Below are 19,794 nucleotides of genomic sequence, written 5' to 3'. Positions count from 1 at the left end.
GGCAGGACAAAGACTGATATGCGGGGACTCAGTGAGCTAAATACTTGGTTGAGACTCTCCCAGGGCCATCCACCCAAGAACAAGTCAATGGGCTGTGTTCGTGTTGGTAGAGAGTTTCCCAGACCCCCCTCTGTTTTGCATACCAGGTAACTTTGGGTCTCACCCTAAGTTACCAGGGGAATCCAGACGTGGACCCCTTGCTCACTGCTCTTAGAGAGGCACAGCTTCACCTCACTGATGATGCCCAACTAGGCTGAAACACGTTTATGGGGTTGCTGTGGTACTCTTGTTCAGAGGAGAATTGTCTAGCATTTCGGTGCTGGACGGCCCCTGGGCAGGACAAAGACTGATATGCGGGGACATTTCTTCTCTGTGAAAAGAACAGTGAGCTAAAGACTTGGTTGAGACTCTCCCAGGGGCCATCCAGCCAAGAACAAGTCAATGGGCTGTGTTCGTGCTGGTAGAGAGTTTCCCTGACCCCCTCTGTTTTGCATACCAAGTAACTTTGGGTCTCACCCGCAGTTACATGGGGAATCCAGACGTGGACCCCTTGCTCACTGCTCTTAGAGAGGCACAGCTTCACCTCACTGATGATGCTCAACTAGGCTGAAACACGTGTATGGGGTTGCTGTGGTACTCCTGTTCAGGGGAGAATTGCCTAGCATTTCGGTGCTGGACTGCCCCTGAGCAGAACAAAGACTGATATGCGGGGACATTTCTTCTCTGTGAAAAGAACAGTGAGCTAAAGACTTGGTTGAGACTCTCCCAGGGGCCATCCACCCAAGAACAAGTCAATGGGCTGTGTTTGTGCTGGTAGAGAGTTTCCCAGACCCCACTCTGTTTTAAATTATAAATACAACCGTGTTGTATTTATGATTGCAGTGGCTTTTGTTTCAAGTCTCCAGGGCTCCCCCGAGCCAGGGAGACTTAAAAAGAAAACCACAGCAATCATAAATACAAAAACATTGTAATTGCTGCAACTTTAGTTTTCAGTTTCCCATGCTTGGGAAACTAAAAATAAAAAGTCGCTGCAATTATGAAAACTCTGCCGGCAGCCGGTGAAGTATTTATAATTGCTCTGCCTTTCATTTTATGTTTTCTGTGCTTCCATGAGATTGGGGAGCACACAAAACATGAAATTAAAGTGAAGGCAATTACTGATGCAGCCTCCTCTCTTCATGTTAAGTAAAAGCTCCCAGTAGGGGGCTTTTGCTTGTTTATTCCGCCTGAGCAGAGCTTAACATGAACAGAGGAGGCTGCTTCAGATCACAAAATGGATGCCTCCATGTCAAAACTTTGAGCCTCATTTGCTCAAAATTTTACATAGCAATTTTCTTTACAAATATCTTTTATATATACTTTTGAATATGGCCGATCTTCAGAGACAGTACAACTTTTGAGTGAACTTCCCTTTTAAAAGGGACAGGCACAACGCCACAGACAACCTCTGACCATACAGTCCTTGGCCTCCTTCTGGCATCCTTCTAGCTTGCTTTTCTCCATTACATGAAATAAAAGGTTCTCACCCATTTCTGCGCCTTCCCTGGGTAGAAATAGCGCAAGACCACAGGATTAGAAATACATCTTGTTGGACAGTTCTCTTTTCTGATCGCAGGATATGCCATGTTTTTCTGCAATATCCTAGAGGGCAGAGGATTGGCACATCCCTATTCAGAGCTCTTGCATGGAAAGCAGTGTGGACCCTTGCAGAAAGGGCCTGCTGCTAAAAAACCCAAATTAAAATAATTAAAAAAAACAGAAATGAATGACTGAATATTTCCAGCTCAGACTCTGGTCAGAGGCTACAACTGTTTTTTTTTAATGGCTTTAACACATGGATTTGTGGATTTTCAAATGTCAGGCATATTAGGGCTCAAGTCGAGGGACAACACGGGCAGACGGGGTCGCCCACTTTTTTTTACAAAGGGTGGACAGCATCCTCCCTCTGTTTTCAATGAATTAAAAACATGTTTTTAAAGTGTTCCTGCCACTTTATAAAGGAGCTATGTCAAGGATTCGAACCAAGGTCACGCGATTCAGACACAAGAAATGTAACCCTCTAAGCAGATTGCCATATAACACTGCTACTGACTCTTTGCTGTACAGGATACATTTTCGTACACATTTTAAGACTAAAGGTGCGCTCCTTATCTATTTAGCAAGCAATGTTTTAAGAAAACATGTTATTTTGGCAAATGCTTAATTGTCCTGTGCACTTTCTTGAGTTGGGAAAGACACTTTAAAATTAAATATGCACATTTCTTTCACTTTACGTTCACTGCCTGTGACATCACTTCCGACTGCATAGACCAAGAATCCCCCCACTTTATTTTTTAGGACTTGAGGCCTGGTACTAACATACTTGCGTGTGTCAAAAAATGACTACATGCATGTGACTATCACAGAGGCTCTTCTGGGTTGTGTGTCAGTCTGAAAAATAGTAAATCATTGGGTGGTCTGTAGAGATCTCAAGCTGTGCCATGTCACATGTGAAGCAATAAACCAGTCCTGGGTTTTAGGCTCACAACGTATCAAATTCCGGTAACAAGTACAGGAGTGTGAAATGGCATGCACTACAAATGCCGGGATATATGGAACATATGTTGAAAGATCTGTTTCAGCATATGTTGAAGGCACAGATGCTTGATGTAGTGGTTGGTGAGATTTTTGCCACAATAATAGCTTTATAATAGATTTTAGAATTGTAATATTCAATGGTTAATTTGCATGCACTTCAGATGAGTAAAAATGCATATGTTTGAAAAATGGCGAGGCCATCTCTTTCTTTCATTTTTTTGTAGTTAATAAAAATGAATGCATTTAATTGAATAATAATAACTTGGATTGTTTTGAAATGTTGTGGTACTCACCGTGATTGCATGAAATGTCCTCCGTTGCAAGTCTTACTAGTAAGTGTGAATGTTTGAGGATGTGACCAACACTAAGTGCCTCTAGCCCCAAAGTGCCAAAGCCCGCCCACGCACACCACCGTGCACTCTATGCACAGCAGTTCCATCAGGGGATATTTGTTTGGCTTACATAACTTTTGAGTTTACCGTTGGAAGGGGCATTTGGTTGAAGTGCGTCTTTTTAGGTTTTTACAGCCCATGACATTTCAGATGTTAGCAGCTCGAGCGGAAGCAGCTAAAGAAAACATTATGATCATTATAATTGTTCTTTTATAACGTGCTTAATACCAGCGAGTGGTTTCTAAGCACGGGATCGGGATTCAAACCTGTGTTGTGCTGCGTTGTCTTGCTTTCAAGACAAAAGTGCTGCTCCCTTTATAGCAGTGACGCCGCCCCGCCATAGGCGCAAATATATATTGATAATGTTAATGTTAAAGGTATTTGTATCGCGCACCGTCACCAACGGAATTGGTCCCCAGATGCTCTGCTGGATCTGCAAACAAGAAGGTGGGGGTTAGTAGGGTGGAGAGGGAGTGAGAAAGGTGGTGTCTTGTTGGCAGTTTCAGTTCTGTTTTCACTGTGCGCTGAGCTTGGGTGTGAATATCCGATCGTTGTGAGTTCTCATGTGCTGTTGGTGCGAGTCATGTGTTGTTTGTTTATTGTTGCAATGTGGTGAAGTACGTGCGGTTTGCTGTGTGGAAAGGTGGTTATGTGGGTTTTTGTGTGATGTATGAATGCCGAAAATTTGAGCTTTTGGGTTAGTGGGGTTTATGCCTCTCAGCCTTTGTATATATTGTTCCACGTATATAATTGTCCTACAGAGTTGGCATTTTAGTCTGTCCGTCTAATTGTTAGGTGTGATGGGATGGCAAGTTTCCATCTGTGCAATTTCGGAACTTTGTGTACCAGGTTGAGGCACGCATTGTCCCCTGCTCTGGTATTGGTGCTGTATACTTTACATTCATCCGTTTCCTTCCTATTCGTTTCCCGGTCGGTAATCCATCGCTGCCTAGGTGAGCTTTGTTGGCTGAAGTGTGTTGACATGTCATCCTTACCCTTCCCTCCTGGTCTCTCCATATCGTTCTTTATTATGATTCTAACTTATCTATCTTTCAATTGGTATAGTGATATGGAAGCTAGCTGGGGGAGTAAGGGAGGATCGGTTCCCTCTCTGAGTGTTGTTTCAGCAGTGTATGTGCCCCCCTAGGCATTCCTTCCAGTTATGGAGAGAACAGACAAGATTCGAGTAGTTTTCTGAATAGAAGGTGATCTCTCGTGTTACGTATGTTCTTTGGTAGTTTGTTCCAGGTTTTTGGGGCAAGGTGAGAGAAAGACGATCCTCTGAATTTTTCTTTGTTGTATGGTTTTGGTTCCAGATGGATGTCGCTGCTAGATCTGAGCGGTCTTGTTGGGTAGTAGATGTTTTTTTTCTCTCTTAGGAACTCAGCGCCTTGGCCGTGGATTGCTCTGTGCGTTACGCACATTGATTGAACTTTATTCGCTGTTTTATTGGTAGCAAGTGTAGCGTTTTGGTGTGATGTGTTCTCTTTGCAGCAGTTTGAGGAGCAGTCTGGCCGCCGCATTATGTATGCATTGGAGTTTTTTAAGAAGTTGTTCTGGCATGCCTAGATATAGGCTGTTGGCGTAGTCTACTCAGGACTTGATGAGAGCAAGGACGGTGAGTGTTTTGTTGACGAATGAGAGGAATGGTAGGATCCTTTTTACTGCTCGTAAGAGGAAGAAGCATTTCTTAATAAGAGCGTTTACTTGTGGCTCTAGAGTTAGTTTGTTGTCCATCAAGACTGGTAGGTTTTTTACTATTATTGATGGGGCTCGAGTTGTACCAAGTTCAGGTGGCCAGGGGATATTGGGATTGTTTTCTCCATTTTCAGAGATGATCATTATTTCTGTTTTGCCAGGGTTGAGTTTGAGGTAGTTCGAGTTCATCCAGCTGTAGATTTTATGAAGGCAGCTCTCTAATGTTGTGTTTTCTTCTTGTGTTTCTTGTATTTTGTAGACTATTTGTGTGTCGTCAGCATAGTTGTAGCATGTGAGGTTGTGACCTTTCATGATCTTGATTAGCTGAGCCAGGTAAATGTTGATTAATAGCATGTAGAAGGATGATCCTTGTGGTACTCCACATGAGGATTCTCTTGGGTTGGATTTGAAAGGTTTCCAAATGGTTTCTCTTCTGTTTGTTAGGAATGATTTAATCCATAGTAAGGCTCGGCCGTTAATTCCAATTTCTTCCAATCTCCTGATGAGGATGTCGTGGTTAACTGTGTCAAATGCCACAGAGAGATCTAGAAGTGTCAGAGCAGAACTTGCAGACTCTGCGTTTGCCTTTAGATCTTCCCAGATTGAGAGAAGGGCTGTCTCCGTTCCGCTCATTGGTCTGAAACCTACTTGTACCTGGTGGTGTTCTTCTATGAATTCTTGGCTTATTCGATAGATGTATGTTTGAATTGTGCGATACATCCGGACTGCACCACTGATGGGCAGATATATAGGGGATTATCATCGCTCTCTCAACTTTCGCCAATGATGCTGCATTGCTCGCCAGCAACACAGGACTTGCATTCTCTGCATGAGAAATATTGCTGATGAATTTGTCGTGCACTGTCCCCTGCATTAAAGCTAAACACTGATAATACTCAAATCCTGCTGTACTAACAGGTCATATTTAATATGCACCAGAGTCCACCGCTTCTACCCTTGATGTTGCCCTGATCCCCTGAAGGTTTGGGCTATTATTCATCAACCTTTAATTAAATAAAAAGGTAAAGGATATATTTGAATTTGCAATCATCTCCTTCTTTTCACTGACCAGACAGATTAATGTGTCCAAAATGATATAATTGACCAATTAATAATTTGAGCCTTTTTGGTATACTATTGCTACATGCCATCCCGTTTCCTCCATGCTGCAGTGGGTGTCCTTCCATAGGGTCAGGACCAGAGCTCGTTACATGCCTTTCCCTTTACGGGTAAGCATGTGCAAAGGTTACAACAGCTAAGGCATGGGCACACACTTCTGTCTCCAAGGCCGGGTCTTCTTTTCTGCGTGATGGGAATCGACGCTTACAGCAGCTCTCTATTGTTCTTGCTTTCCCTGCTTTATTTCTTTATCTTCGTCTATGGGTTCCTGGTACCTGCAACTCTGGTGGTCCCGACGCATGTCTGTGTCTACTGTCATCGCATGGTGCATTCCATGCAACAGCTCCTTTGTGGCCTAAGGTGCCCATGCACTTTGCCTGTAACTGGGGTGAGATGCCATTATCACATGCAACAGGCTTTCACTGAGGGCACCTAAGAACTGTCTTCTGCCCTGGATTCACCTGTCTGGCAACACTCCTGCACACATGTGTACAAAAGAAGTCCATGGACAAGGTGAGAACTCCATTTGTTTTTATCAGAGGCCACCTGGATGTTACTGATGTCTACAGAGTGAGCATTTGGACTGTTTCACTGGGACTATCAAGGGGGCACCTAAATGCCAGGAGACTCCTGGAGACTAGTGCTCTGAAGGTCTTGCACCTACCTGGGCTTTCCTTTGAAGTTCCTGAGGACAGTATCAGGGCCCACCCCTAGGCTTTGAAGGAACCTAGGTCTTCAAGCTCCTCGCTGGACACCTGTTTCCCACATGGTTCTGCCACTCGATGCCAGGCTGAGGCCCAAAAGATGGCCACCAAAGTGGACAGTAAGGCACTGCATTCTCTGGGTGATCCCTACAAAACTGAGACAGCTCCTCGCTATCATAATTAATGGCAAATTTGAGCCCTAGATGGAAGGATATATGGTGGAATGTGCCTGTGTCTGTTGCCAATGGTCTCGGGCATGCTTTTCTGTCAGCCTGATGTGGTTGTTGCACCTTGTGCCCTGGTACATAGCGTATCGTCCTCAGTGTAATTTTTTTAACTATTCAGAACCATGGTCTACACTAATCAGGGACCCTGTTGTGGGTATCAGCCACAGCTACTTGGACTGTAGCTTTGGGTGCCTCTTCTATGCAATTCCAGAGAAACCTGCAAACCAGATAACATCTTTTTTTGAAAGGTTCATGATTCTCGTGAAACCCTCCTACATGAACACCTTTTTTAAGGACTTCGTTAAGGAGGTGTTGCCCACTGCATCTGCAACCCCTTCAGTATCGATTCCTCGTGCTATACTGGTTTTATTCCAGGCCCTTCAGCTTCCCCTTCTGACTCCTACCCTAGTCTCTGCCAGGACGCAGGGCCCAAGCTCCACAAGTGTCACCCCCGGTCCACCACTTCTGCTTCAGTCTCTCTGGTGTCCGAGACTCTAGTCTCAGACCCAGCCCTGGCAGGACCCTCTGGAGTACCCTACTTGGGATATTCCCCATGGAGGCCCAGGGCACAGGTAGATGGAGGAGATTTTTCCCTCCTCTGTGCAATCTCCCTATGTCTACATGGCGGGCACTGCATCTTTTCTTGGAATCCCAGCTCCTGAGGAAGTGAAACACTAAGGTAGGGTGCTGTCTGAGGTTTTGGCCTTCAAGTCTTCAGGCAGATCGGGAGTACCCCTGCAAAGTGATGTTGTAGCCAAAGTGTTATAAATTTGCCAGAAGCTTCACTCAGCCCGAGCAATGAACACAAATATTACGAAAAGATATAATCAGGACTCGACGGATTCGATGTGCCTTTCTTCTTAACTACAGCCCCACTCAGGGGTGGTTGCTGTGGTTTCGATGTATTCTGAAATATCTTCTTGTCGCCTGCCTCAGGGGCCCTCTTTAGCAGGGAGAATAAGTTACCCATTCTTTGGTCACAAGGTTCATGCAAAGTCAGCCTTATACCTTATAGCAGGTGAGTCCAGTGGCCCTACTGGCGGCAGCCAATCAAAGACGGTAGAGGAAAAGATCCGATTTCCTGCAGCACTTCCCTCTAGATCATCAGGTGTTCTTTGAACCCGGCTAATCATAGAGAAACAGTTGGTGCAGGACCTCCTGGAGCTCTCTTTAAAGCTAGACAAGATTAGCTGGAGCATGTATGCTGCGAAAGACATGCGTCTCTCCATGTGGATGCATCTCACGTAATTTCGGTCAGACGTACAGGAACGTATTTTAGACATGCTGATTGACAAGGTAGATCTGTTCTACTCCTCAATGGACGTGGAGTTGAACAAAAAGAATGCAGCATGCAGCACAATAAGGCCCTCATTCTGAGGTTGGTGGCAGTCATGGCGCTATTTGCGCCATGACTACCACCAATAACTGTACCGTGTCCGGATTGGTGAAATGGGGACTTATCGGTCCAGTCTGACCTTGGCGGGACCGGTAAGGCCCCATTCACCAAACCATTCCCCATTCCCATTTGAGCCCCCATAGGGCTAAAAGGGGAGGGTGCAAATAACGGGCCGGGGTATGCCAAGCCCGTTATTTGTGCCCAGGTCCCTTAACGGGTCCCGTCCATAACACCAGGTCAGACCTGGCGTGAAGCAAGGGACCCGCTAAGGGACCTCGTAGTAGGGTGGTAAGGGATTACCGGCACCGTTCTTCTTACCCGTGCCCGGTATCCCTTACCGCCCTACTCGGAATGAGGGCCTAAGTCTCTGGCAGCCGTAACCAATATGAGTGGAAAGTCTTATCAAGTCTTATTTGGTCACAAGGTTCATGCAAAGTCAGCCTTATACCTTATAGCAGGTGAGTCCAGTGGCCCTACTGGCGGCAGCCAATCAAAGACGGTAGAGGAAAAGATCCGATTTCCTGCAGCACTTCCCTCTAGATCATCAGGTGTTCTTTGAACCCGGCTAATCATAGAGAAACAGTTGGTGCAGGACCTCCTGGAGCTCTCTTTAAAGCTAGACAAGATTAGCTGGAGCATGTATGCTGCGAAAGACATGCGTCTCTCCATGTGGATGCATCTCACGTAATTTCGGTCAGACGTACAGGAACGTATTTTAGACATGCTGATTGACAAGGTAGATCTGTTCTACTCCTCAATGGACGTGGAGTTGAACAAAAAGAATGCAGCATGCAGCACAATAAGGCCCTCATTCTGAGGTTGGTGGCAGTCATGGCGCTATTTGCGCCATGACTACCACCAATAACTGTACCGTGTCCGGATTGGTGAAATGGGGACTTATCGGTCCAGTCTGACCTTGGCGGGACCGGTAAGGCCCCATTCACCAAACCATTCCCCATTCCCATTTGAGCCCCCATAGGGCTAAAAGGGGAGGGTGCAAATAACGGGCCGGGGTATGCCAAGCCCGTTATTTGTGCCCAGGTCCCTTAACGGGTCCCGTCCATAACACCAGGTCAGACCTGGCGTGAAGCAAGGGACGCGCTAAGGGACCTCGTAGTAGGGTGGTAAGGGATTACCGGCACCGTTCTTCTTACCCGTGCCCGGTATCCCTTACCGCCCTACTCGGAATGAGGGCCTAAGTCTCTGGCAGCCGTAACCAATATGAGTGGAAAGTCTTATCAAAAAGGCCAGAACTGGCCGGTTTCCCACTTAAGAACATGTGGTGGGTTTAGAGGCTACTAATAGCACAGGACGCTTCAGCCAGACTGGTCACTCAATACTCCTCACTATACATAAATCTGTGCCAATCCTCTACACCAGACTGAGGGTGGTGTCTGGATCTACATTTCACCTATCACTGGTCAGCTGGCTCTGCGTGTTGGGGGTTGACAACTGCTTTCTGCAGATTCATCTTGCTCTCTGTGGAGGGGGTATCGACCCACTATGGCGGAGCCAGCCCACAGTAAAATACGAGCACTGTTTAGCTGTTTTTTCCAACTCTGTTTCCCTTTCACAGTTAAATTTCCCCAGCAGTGCAAGCTCAATGAGCCGTGCATGGCTGGGGGTGTTTGCTTCCCCAGCCTTGCATGGCTCATTGGAAATGCTGGCTAGTGAACTGCGTGTCTGTATGCGCAAAGGGGTGCTCCTGTGCCTCTTCGCATATACAGACAGAGCAGGCTGGAGTTGGGTGCCTACGGACCCACGCTCGGGCCCCTTGCACACATGAGCAGGAACCACGAAACGTCCCGATTCCTGTTCATGCTTCTCGGTGGCTGGAGCACTGGAACCTCCGGACCCGCGGCAGAAAGTAAGTTTGTTTATGGTCATTTCTTTTAATTTAAATTATGTGTATGGATGCGTGCATGCTTGTGTTGTTAGGTGAATGTATGATGATGGATGCTGGTGTGAATAAGAGAGTGCTTTCTGTGTGTATGTTGTGTAATGTGTGTTTGTATGCTCATTTATTTATTATTAAGTATGTGTACTGATGCGTGTATGCGAGAATGATGGGTGCTCGTGTGAATGAGACAGAGTGCTTGCAGTGCGTAAGTTGTCTAAATGTGTGTGTTTGTATGTTGATATGATATGATAGGTTATTTATAACGCACTTAATACCCAGAGGTTTCTAAAGCGTGGCCCTGGGGGTTCGAACCTGTACTGCTCCGTGTCGTCTTGCTTCCAAGGCGAGCATGTTGCCCCATAGCTATCCTCCCACATATGGATGCGTATATGCTTGTGTTTTGAGTGAGTGCATGATGGATGTTCGTGTGAATGAAACAGAGGAGCTTGTTGAATGTATGTTGTGTAAATGAGCGTTTTTGTATGTTTATTATTTAAATATGTGTATGGAAGCATGTATGCTTGTGTTATGAGTGAGTGCATGATGGGTACTCGTGTGAATGAAAGAGTGCTTGCTGTGTGTATGCTGTGTGTGTATCTTGAGTAAATGTGTGTGTTTGTATGTTTGTATGTTTATTATTTAAATGTGTATGGATGCATGTATGTATGATGGGTGTGGGTGACCGTGAATGATACAGCGAGTGCTTGCTGTGTGTATGTTGTGTAAGTGTGTGCGTGTGTATTTCTGCTGGTCCAATATGATTCTGGCGGGCGAGGGTAGGGTGTTTGTGCAACAAATGCATTTTAAGAATGCCTTTGTTGCACAAACCCCCTCCCAACCGGCCAACATAAGCTGTCCGTCTGAGGTGCTGTGGGGCCCAGGAAACAGGGATGGTATTTGAACGTAAGGGGACTATCGGATAGTGGGCTCACCTCCCTAGCCTCACAGAGAGGGCCACCCCTGGCGAGAAGTGACGAGATCTGGTGAATCGTCACAGCGGGCAGACCAATATGCAAAAAAGAACAACTGAAAAGATAGGAAAGGACTAGAGTGGAAATTAGAAGTTTGGGAGCATTAAGGAATATGAAAGGACATGCTTTTCAAATCTTTAAGAGATGATAGCGCCATAAGCGGGCAGTATAGAAATGTGATATGATATATTATATGGCATTTCTAACGACCCTATACAGAAGTGTTTCAAGGCGCGACGAGGCAAGGGGGTGGGAACAGAAGGCAGACAGACAACGATTCTACTAGGCCAGGTGTCATTCAGATCGCGCAAGTGCAAGGGACGGGGGGAGGGTGAGAGTGCAGGGGGAAGGGGGAGGGGACAGCGCAGTACATGGGATAAGAATAAATAACAATAGGTAAAAGTCTGGCTAATAGGTGGCAAGTGCAAGGGTAAGTGCTGACAAACAGGTGTGAAGTGCTGGAAGTGGGACTGTAGGGAGACAGAAAACAAAACAGTCCTCAGTGCAGGGGTTGCCAGGAAGGCAGTGCAGGTTTGTGACTGGCGGGGGAGGGGACCTGGTCCCGAGGTCAGAGGGTGGCCAGGTAACCAGTGCAGATTTGGTTTCAGCCAGGAAGTCAGCAGGGGAGAAAGAGAAAGGTTTTGAGGTGCTTCCGGAACCATAGATGATTCTCCTCAAGTTTCAGCGAGGCATGGAGGCTATTCCAGAGGGAGGCCCCAGCCGAAGCAAGAGACCTACCGGCAACTCGTTGCTTGGAGAAGCGACTGACCCTGAGGGAGTTGGAGACAGATGAGCGAAGAGCTGGAGAGGGAAGATATTTAGGAAGAGAGAGTTGAAGGTATTGAGGCCCCAGAAGGCCTTGTGGACAATGCAGAGGGTTTAAAACTTAACTTAATCCTCGCAGCCACTGGGAGTCAGTCCTGGAGGGATACAATCCCTGGGCTTGAGGCCAAGGTCAAGTCTCGCAGTCCTGTTCTGGATGAGTTACAGAGGGTGGAGAGTAGATGCAGGCAGATTTAGAAAGAAGCTGTTACAATAGTCCAGCCTGGAGAGAACCAGAGCTCTGGAGACAGTGAGCTTCTGGGGGAAGGAGAGGAAAGAAAGAATACCTGTGAGGAGGTGCAGCTGGTAGTGTGACTTCTTAGAGACGTCAGAGATGTGGAAAGAGAAGAAGAGTGTGGAGTCAAAGATGACCCTGAGGTTTTTAGCCTCACAGGTGGCAGCAGGAAGAGGGCCAATAGAGGCCAGCCAGAGTGTGACAGTAAAGGGGAGAGCGGGTGTGCTGATGAGGAGAATCTCGGTCTTACTGGCTTTAAGGTAGAGATCATTGGCAGGCACACTACTCCAGGATAGCGGAAAGACAGTCAGAGATGAGGGAGGGAGAAGAGGTGGCTGAGGGTAGCCTGAAAATTAGCTGGGTGTCATCCGAATAGCACTGAAAGTTGGCGCAGAGCGTGGAAATGCGGTGGGCAAGAAGTGACAGGTATTGGTTCAACAGCCAGGGAGCGAGGTTAGACCCCTGGGAAACACCACAGGTGGAGATAGAGATAGCAGAGAGGAAGGACCCAAGTTGAACCTGGGAGGGTCGATCAGAGAGGAAATAAGTCAGCCATGCCAGAGCCTGACCAGTGATCCCCAGGTTATTACGGAGACGGTTGAGCAGGATGGCATGGTTGACTGTGTCAAAGGCATAGGAGAGGTCAAGTAAGATGAGGACACGGGGGGTGTTGGAATCAAGGCTGGAGAGCAGGTCTTCACGGATGTTCAGGAGAGCAGTTTACGTGCTTCTGGCAGCTCTGAGGCCAGGCTGATGATCATGGAGACAGCCAACAGATTCTGTGTGGAGTTTGAGCTGGGAAATGACCAGCTTTTCCAAGAGTTTGCTCAGGAAAGGAGTGATGGAGATTGGCCGATAGTTAGCCGGGCAAGATGGGTCGGCAGAGGGTTTCTTAAGGAGAGGATGCACAAGGGAGTGCTTCAAGGGGGAAGGGAAGACTCCAGTGGCGAAGGAGTGGTTGCAGATGTCGGCCATGGCAGGAGCCAGGGAGTCAATGTGGTCCTTGATGGTTTTGGAGGAACAGGGATGAACCTGTTTTGACAAGACTTTCATGGATCAGACTTATCTAGAAACCTCATCTGGAGAGAACATAGAGGTGAGGTGGCCGAAGAAGGGCCAGAGGAAGGAAGGGGAGAGTAGAGAGAGGACAGGATGTCCTGTGTTTTAGAGATGAAATAAGAAGCCAGTGCTGTGCAGAGGGCCGGGGAAGGGACATGAGAGGTAGAGACTGCAGCAGGATTGGGCAGTTCCTTGCAGATTTTAAAGAGTTCGGCAGGGACGTCATTTCACCAAAATGCCAGGGGTAGCGGAAGTGACATCACACAACCCTTGAGCCCTGATGACATCACGGGCAGTGATGTCATTTGACCCCACCCCGAAGTGTTGTCGCAGGAAGCGATGGAACACGACCTTTCACCCGTTGACAAAACAGGAAGTGGCATCACATAGCATTATACACTATGAAAAATATGGTTACAATATCACTATAATGTGATGTACATTTCATGCAAGAATGGATCGCCATATGTATCATTAAGATCAGTGTGTATAGGCCTATATTACCAAATTACTTTGAATGCAAGCAGACGTCCATGACCAAATGGTAATGATGTGTTATTATATAGCACTTACGCTTAAGCGCTTTATATAGAAAAAATATACACCCAATATCACCCAACCTGTGTTGCTACTCGTTTATCAGCCTCAGAAGGATGAAAGGCTGAGTTGAGGCATTTAAGAACAGACTAAATCAGTTACTCGCCCCCTGAAGTGTGCCTGAAATAAACCTTTAATGAGTCTAGCAATAATTGTATAGAATTCCAGAAAGACATTGTTTGGTATTCCTATTCTTTCTTATTTAGGGTCAGTGCTGAAAGTGTTAGACTTGTGGCATTCCTGCTCTTATTTTAAGGGGCCTGAACAATAAAGCCAGCCATTCAAGAAGTAAAGAGCCACATGGTGCTGGCCAAAGCCTAGGAGCTTGCATTACAAAAAAGAAAAAGAAAAAAATATTTTTTTTTAGTTTTGTTTAGAGGTCGCAAGGGAGACCTCAGAGGTTGCAGTTGCGACCTCTGGCGACACCTAAATAACATCCTTGGAGTTCGGCCGAGTTGTTAGATGCCGCAGAGACGCAGGCTTGGATGTGGGTCGCTTCTTAGTGTGGACAGTGAGCCGGTATTGCCTTTGAAGCAGGCGGCAGGCCAGTTTGTCAGAGTGAAGGAGAGGGAGGAATCCAAGGAGGTTATGGGCTGAGGTGGAAAGTGGATGGCTAGATGTGGGAAGGAGAATGGAAGGAGAGGTCAGCAGGAGAGGGAATGGAAGAATATGGGAAGAAAAGAATCTTAGATTTGGAGGGGTTGAGGTGCAGGAAGCTGGTATGCATGCATGATTATATTGCCGATAAATAGGAAGAGATGATAAAAAGGAGTGAGGTTGAGAAGGAAGAAAAAGAGACAAAGATATGTGAGTTGTGAGCATTCCTGCTTAGAGAAAGTGGCTGCCTTCAAGTTGTTGTTTTTCTTCTTTTGAATATGTAATATAGATGAAGTGGCCCACAGCGCTCATGCACCTGAGACTAATTTTGTTGAAAGTTAATAATTTAGGCTTCAAAAGCAATTGTGAAAATGAACCATATTCATTCACAAATGGTGGGTAGACACACGTTCCATGCCAAGTAGGGAACTTCCTTGGGACTCGCACAATATAAATGTGGGAGTTTCACCGTCACATAACATATATATTGAAAAATCTTAATCTGCCAGAATTCGTTGAAGAAATGTGTCAATATGCGATGCATATTAGCACGCTGGACGGGGGAGCCGGCCTATCAAGTGGCTAGGAATGCGTGATTTAACCGCTGATGCAAGCCTGTGTTCCAGCCAGTCTGATGGCCGGCTCCGCCCGCTGCCATCTTCCCCTCATGCTCTGGCCTCTTTTTTTCTTTTAAACCCTTGCAGCCCCCGACTCACCTTATTTCGGCTGTGGTGGAACTCGTCGCCACAGCCACTCCTTCCTGGCTCCAGCTGGCCACCATGTAAAGGGAAGAGGGGCTCCGTACAGAACCCTGCTTATCCTTTTCCATGGCAGCCATCTTTGTAAAGGATTTTCCTTCATTCAGCAGGACATGCACGGTGTCCCATTGAGTGAAGGAAAATCAATTTCTTTTAGCACCAGGGGTTACCGCTTTGGCAAACAGGGGTGCTAATAGCCTTAAACCCCCTTTGCTCGGGCCGATAACTTGGGCTGCCAGCCCGTTAACGCCATATTAGTTTGACGGTACACTGCAATGCCTGCAGCAAATTTGTCACCCACAGAAGGCACTTTTAAACTCAAGTTTGACAGGGCAAAATGGAGGGTGTTTGGTCCTAAATTATGGACTCTAGGTCTCAACGGTGGATTACTTTGAATTGTCGGGCAACACACACTGATATGTGAGTCAGATCTGCCTGGGGACGAAGGGTAAACCATCTAAACCTTTTTCCAGGTATCACCTCTGTCATAGAACATCCAGCTAAGCTCAGTATTTATCCTGTACTTAGGGCATCTGGATGCCACACATCGAGCACATATATATTGCCCTGCAGTGAATGTTGAGAACACTGAGGGCGTATTCACTGGAAAATCCGATAACAATATATTTGAGGCCAATATAATAGTCTTTGACCGTACTCCTTGCCATGCTAATTGGTACCCGATTGACTTTCTGAGAAGACATTTAGGGATATACTTGACTCTGCCCCAGCTGCTGAGCATACATGGATGCCAGAGCCGAGAATACTTCTGTAAGGCCTCGTCTGGGTCTCTATTAGATGAGGAGTAAGAATAGCGTAACTAATGGAGGTGGTCGTGTCTCTCCTTCAGGAGCTGTACTCAGGCGGGGGGGGCAAAGAAGGGGGCATACATAAAGATGTTCTATTCTAGAGATTCTCTGGAGAACAAGCAGTGGCAGAATTGAATTTCTTAATTCCCTGTACTTCCCAAATTAGTATACAAACCACCATGACAATGTGTATCCCACTTGGGCGATTGCATATTGTGATGCAGTGTGTGTCTGCAGCCCCAAGACCAGATACTAAATGCATGGCATGGGGTGCCCTGGTGCACATCTAAGATAGAGTTGGCAGAGCTTGGTTGCAAATTCCTCTAAAAACAGCTCAACATGGTAAACCCATGTCCCTGTAATGCCGTCAATCTATTAAGTGGTTGTTTTTTGTGTGATAAAACTGATGGTTTGTATTATATGCACAGTAATGGCAAATTGGCCAAACACACTGGGCCAGGTTCTCTAGACTTTTTTTGGGCACAAGTGATGAGATGCACTTTTAATGAGGGTCACCCCCCTGCACCTGTTTGGGACCGAGGGAGACGCAAATCATGAAAGTAATGTCTGACCCCGTCGTGATTTTTAATTGATATGTGACAGCCGCAGTTTAAACCCCACGGTCACATCTGCATTTGCGTCCCCCAAAACGCCGATGGGAAGGCTTTTTTATTTTTCCATCATTTCGCAGAGACTGGCCCTGAAATGTGCGACCAGCAGCCACGTGCTTGTTGGGAGCCTGCATACGCTACTGTTGGGAGCACGCTCCTGACACTAATGTATGCAAAGGGGCTGGACACTGCATCTTTGCACTCCTGTGCAACTCCCACCTGAAATGTGCAGGTCACCGTTGGAAAATAAGGTTGAACCCGATTGAAAAGAGGGCATCTTCTGCACTCGCTTTTAAGAATCCGGCCCGCTGTATTATTGAAGCCATACAATGATGATCGGCTGGATTGCATTTTCTCCATGTCACAATGATTCTGGACTTGCTTGTGGATACACACATCACGATAGTGGTGGCCTCATTGCCTCCACTTTACCTAGCTGCATGGATTCTAGGCCCCACAAAGCCCTGCTCTGGGCTGAAAAACACCCTCATTGCAAAGAAGTTTGTATTAATGTGCTTGCTAGGACATTAGGGCATTGGAATGTGTGTGTGCAATCAGGGACGTCATTTCACCAAAATGCCAGGGGTAGCGGAAATGACATCACACGACCCTTGACCCCCCCTGAAGACATTACAGGAAGTGATGTCATTTGACCCCACCCCAAAGTGATATCGCGGGAAGTGATGGAACACGACCTTTCACCCGTTGACAAAACAGGAAGTGGCATCACATAGCATGTGTACACTATGAAAAATATGGTTACGATATCACTATAATGTGATGTACATTTCATACAAGAATGGATCGCTGTATGTATCGTTATGATCAGTGTGTATAGGCCCATATTACCAAATGACTGTGATTGCAAGCAGACGTCCATGACCAAATGATAATGATGTGTTATTATATAGCACTTACGCTTAAGCGCTTTACATAGAAGAAATATACACCCAATATCACCCAACCTGTGTTGGTACCCATTTATCCACCTCAGAAGGATGAAGGGCTGAGTTGACGTGTTTAAGAACAGACTAAATCAGTGACTCACCCCCTGAAGTGTGCCTGAAATAAACCTTTAATGAGTCTAGCAATTATTGTATAGAATTCCAGAAAGACACATTTTTTGGCATTCCTATTCTTTCTTATTTAGGGTCAGTGATGAAAATGTTAGACTTGTGGCACTCCTGTTCTCATTTTTCTTCTATTTTAAGGGGCCCGAAAAAGAAAGCTAGCCACTCAGAATGAAAGAGCCACATGGTGCTGGCCACAGCCCAGGAGCTTGCATTTTTTTAAGAGGTCGCAAGGGAGACCACAGAGGTCGCAAGGGAGACCTCTGGTGACCCCCAAATGACGTCTCTGTGTGCAATGTTGGCTTGTAATGCGGGTTGTGTATTGAGTGAGTGTTCTGCTGAGCTGAGTTGGGTGGGAGCTGGCTTGGTGTGTGGAAGGGCCGGTGTTTGTGCGAGCTACACTTGGATATAGAAGTGTACAACTGAGCTGGAATGAAGACACCCTCTATCTTACCTGTAATGTCCAGCCTGGTCTCTTACACCAGAACCACAGGTCATTTCGAAGTTGCTAGTTGAGTTTGAGGAACATGTTGCCATAAAACACTGGCAGCCACTTCGAAGTGGATGCAGGTTTTTCTCTTAAACATTTAGTCGCACGAAACAAGAAAACCAGCGCTTTTGCCAATATTGCATTTATTTGTTGGGTATTTAGAGTGCGCCTATACAGACAAATCGTGTTTCAAGGCGCATCACGACAAGGGAGGCGGAAGTACAGGGAAGACAAACAAAAACAATACAGTTCCTACTAGGTCGTGAGACAATTCGAAGCGTGCAAGTGCTGTAATAAGAATGCAGGGGAAGGGGGGATAAAGGGAGGTAAAGGTTGGGAGGGGAACAGGGAGGAAGACAAACAATAATGTTCCTACTAGTTTGTGAGACAATTCGGAGCGTGCAAGTGCAGTAACAGAAAGAGGGGAGGAGTAGGTGAAGAAATGCAGGACGGGAGGAAGGTGATGCTCAGGCGGGTGGGAGGAGAAGGTTACATAAGTGCAAGTGAAACGGGTTCACCTGTGCTTTTGAGGAGAGAGTGCACAAGGGAGTGCTTGAAGAGAAGTGGCAAGGAGTGATCTCAGAATCTCCAAAGGCTGGAGTAGCGCAGACAAAGAAGTCCATGAAAGTTCAGAGAAGCAGGACAACACATGATTGGATGAGACTCTCGCAGTGCGGAGCCGATCAGAGACCTCACTGGGCGATGCGGGAGAGAAGCAGGAGAGTAGAAGGGAAAGGGGAGAGGGAAGGGCCAGTGGAGGCCTGGGATTAGGAAGGAGAGAAGCAAGAATCCAACTTCAACACAGCAGCAAATCAACCATCTAGATTCAAGTATCCAGAATAAAGGGAAAAGCCTAGATTTCAACATCCAGCAAAAAAAGAATAAAACACCTAGATGCACGTTTCCTGGAAAGAGGCAAAAAGCCTAGTTTTCAACATACAGCCGAAAAGCAAAAAACACCTAGATGTGAGTTTCCTGGAAAGAGAGGAAAAAGCCTAGATTTCACCATCCAGCAGAAAAGAAAAGAAAAAAAACACTTGGATGCAGGTTTCCTGGAAAGGGGGAAAAAAACGTATGTTTCAACATACAGCAGAAAAGCAAAAACACCTAAATGCGAGATTCCTGGAAAGAGGGGAAAAGCCTAGATTTCAACATCCAGCAGAAAAGAAAAGAAAAATAACACATGGATGTAGGTTTCCTGGAAAGAGGGAAAAAGCCTATGTTTCACATACAGCAGAAAAGCAAAAAACACCTAAATGCGAGATTCCTGGAAAGAGGGGAAAAGCCTATGTTTCAACATACAGCAGGAAAACCAAAAACACCTAGATGCGAGTTTCCTGGAAAGAGGGGAAAATTACCAGATTTCAACATACGGCAGAGACAGCAAAACAACTAGCTGTCAGTTTCCTGGAAAGAGGGGGAAAATGCCTAGTTTTCAACATACATCAGAAAAAGTAGAAAAACCTAAATGCAAATTTCCTGAAAGAGGGGAAAAGGGCTAGGTGTCACCATACATCAGAGAAAGCAGAAACACCTAGATGGGAGTTTCCTGGAAAGAGGGGGCAAAGCCTAGGTTTCAATATGTAGCAGAAAAACAAATAACATCTAGATGCGAGAATCCTGGATATAGGGAAAAAGCCTATGTTTCAACATAGAGCAGAAAGTCAAACAACACCTGGATGCAAGTTTCCTGGAAGGAGGTAAAAAGCCTAGGTTTCAGCATACAGCAGAAAAAGCAAAAACACCTGGATGCGGGTTTCCG

At 46.3% G+C, this 19,794-nt stretch overlaps 1 protein-coding gene across 3 annotated transcripts in view; it reads right to left on the bottom strand.

Moving 5' to 3' along the window:
* ADAMTS17 (ADAM metallopeptidase with thrombospondin type 1 motif 17) overlaps window positions 1-19,794 on the bottom strand; it is a 1,111,828-nt gene that overhangs the window by 8,658 nt on the left and 1,083,376 nt on the right. The window lies entirely within an intron of this gene.

Source organism: Ambystoma mexicanum, chromosome 11 (genome assembly GCF_040938575.1).
Source record: "Ambystoma mexicanum isolate Mex_15411 chromosome 11, UKY_AmexF1_1, whole genome shotgun sequence".
Classification (NCBI taxonomy): Eukaryota; Metazoa; Chordata; class Amphibia; order Caudata; family Ambystomatidae; genus Ambystoma; species Ambystoma mexicanum.
Note: the sequence above shows the minus strand (reverse complement) of the source record. Positions and strands in the feature narration are given on the sequence as shown.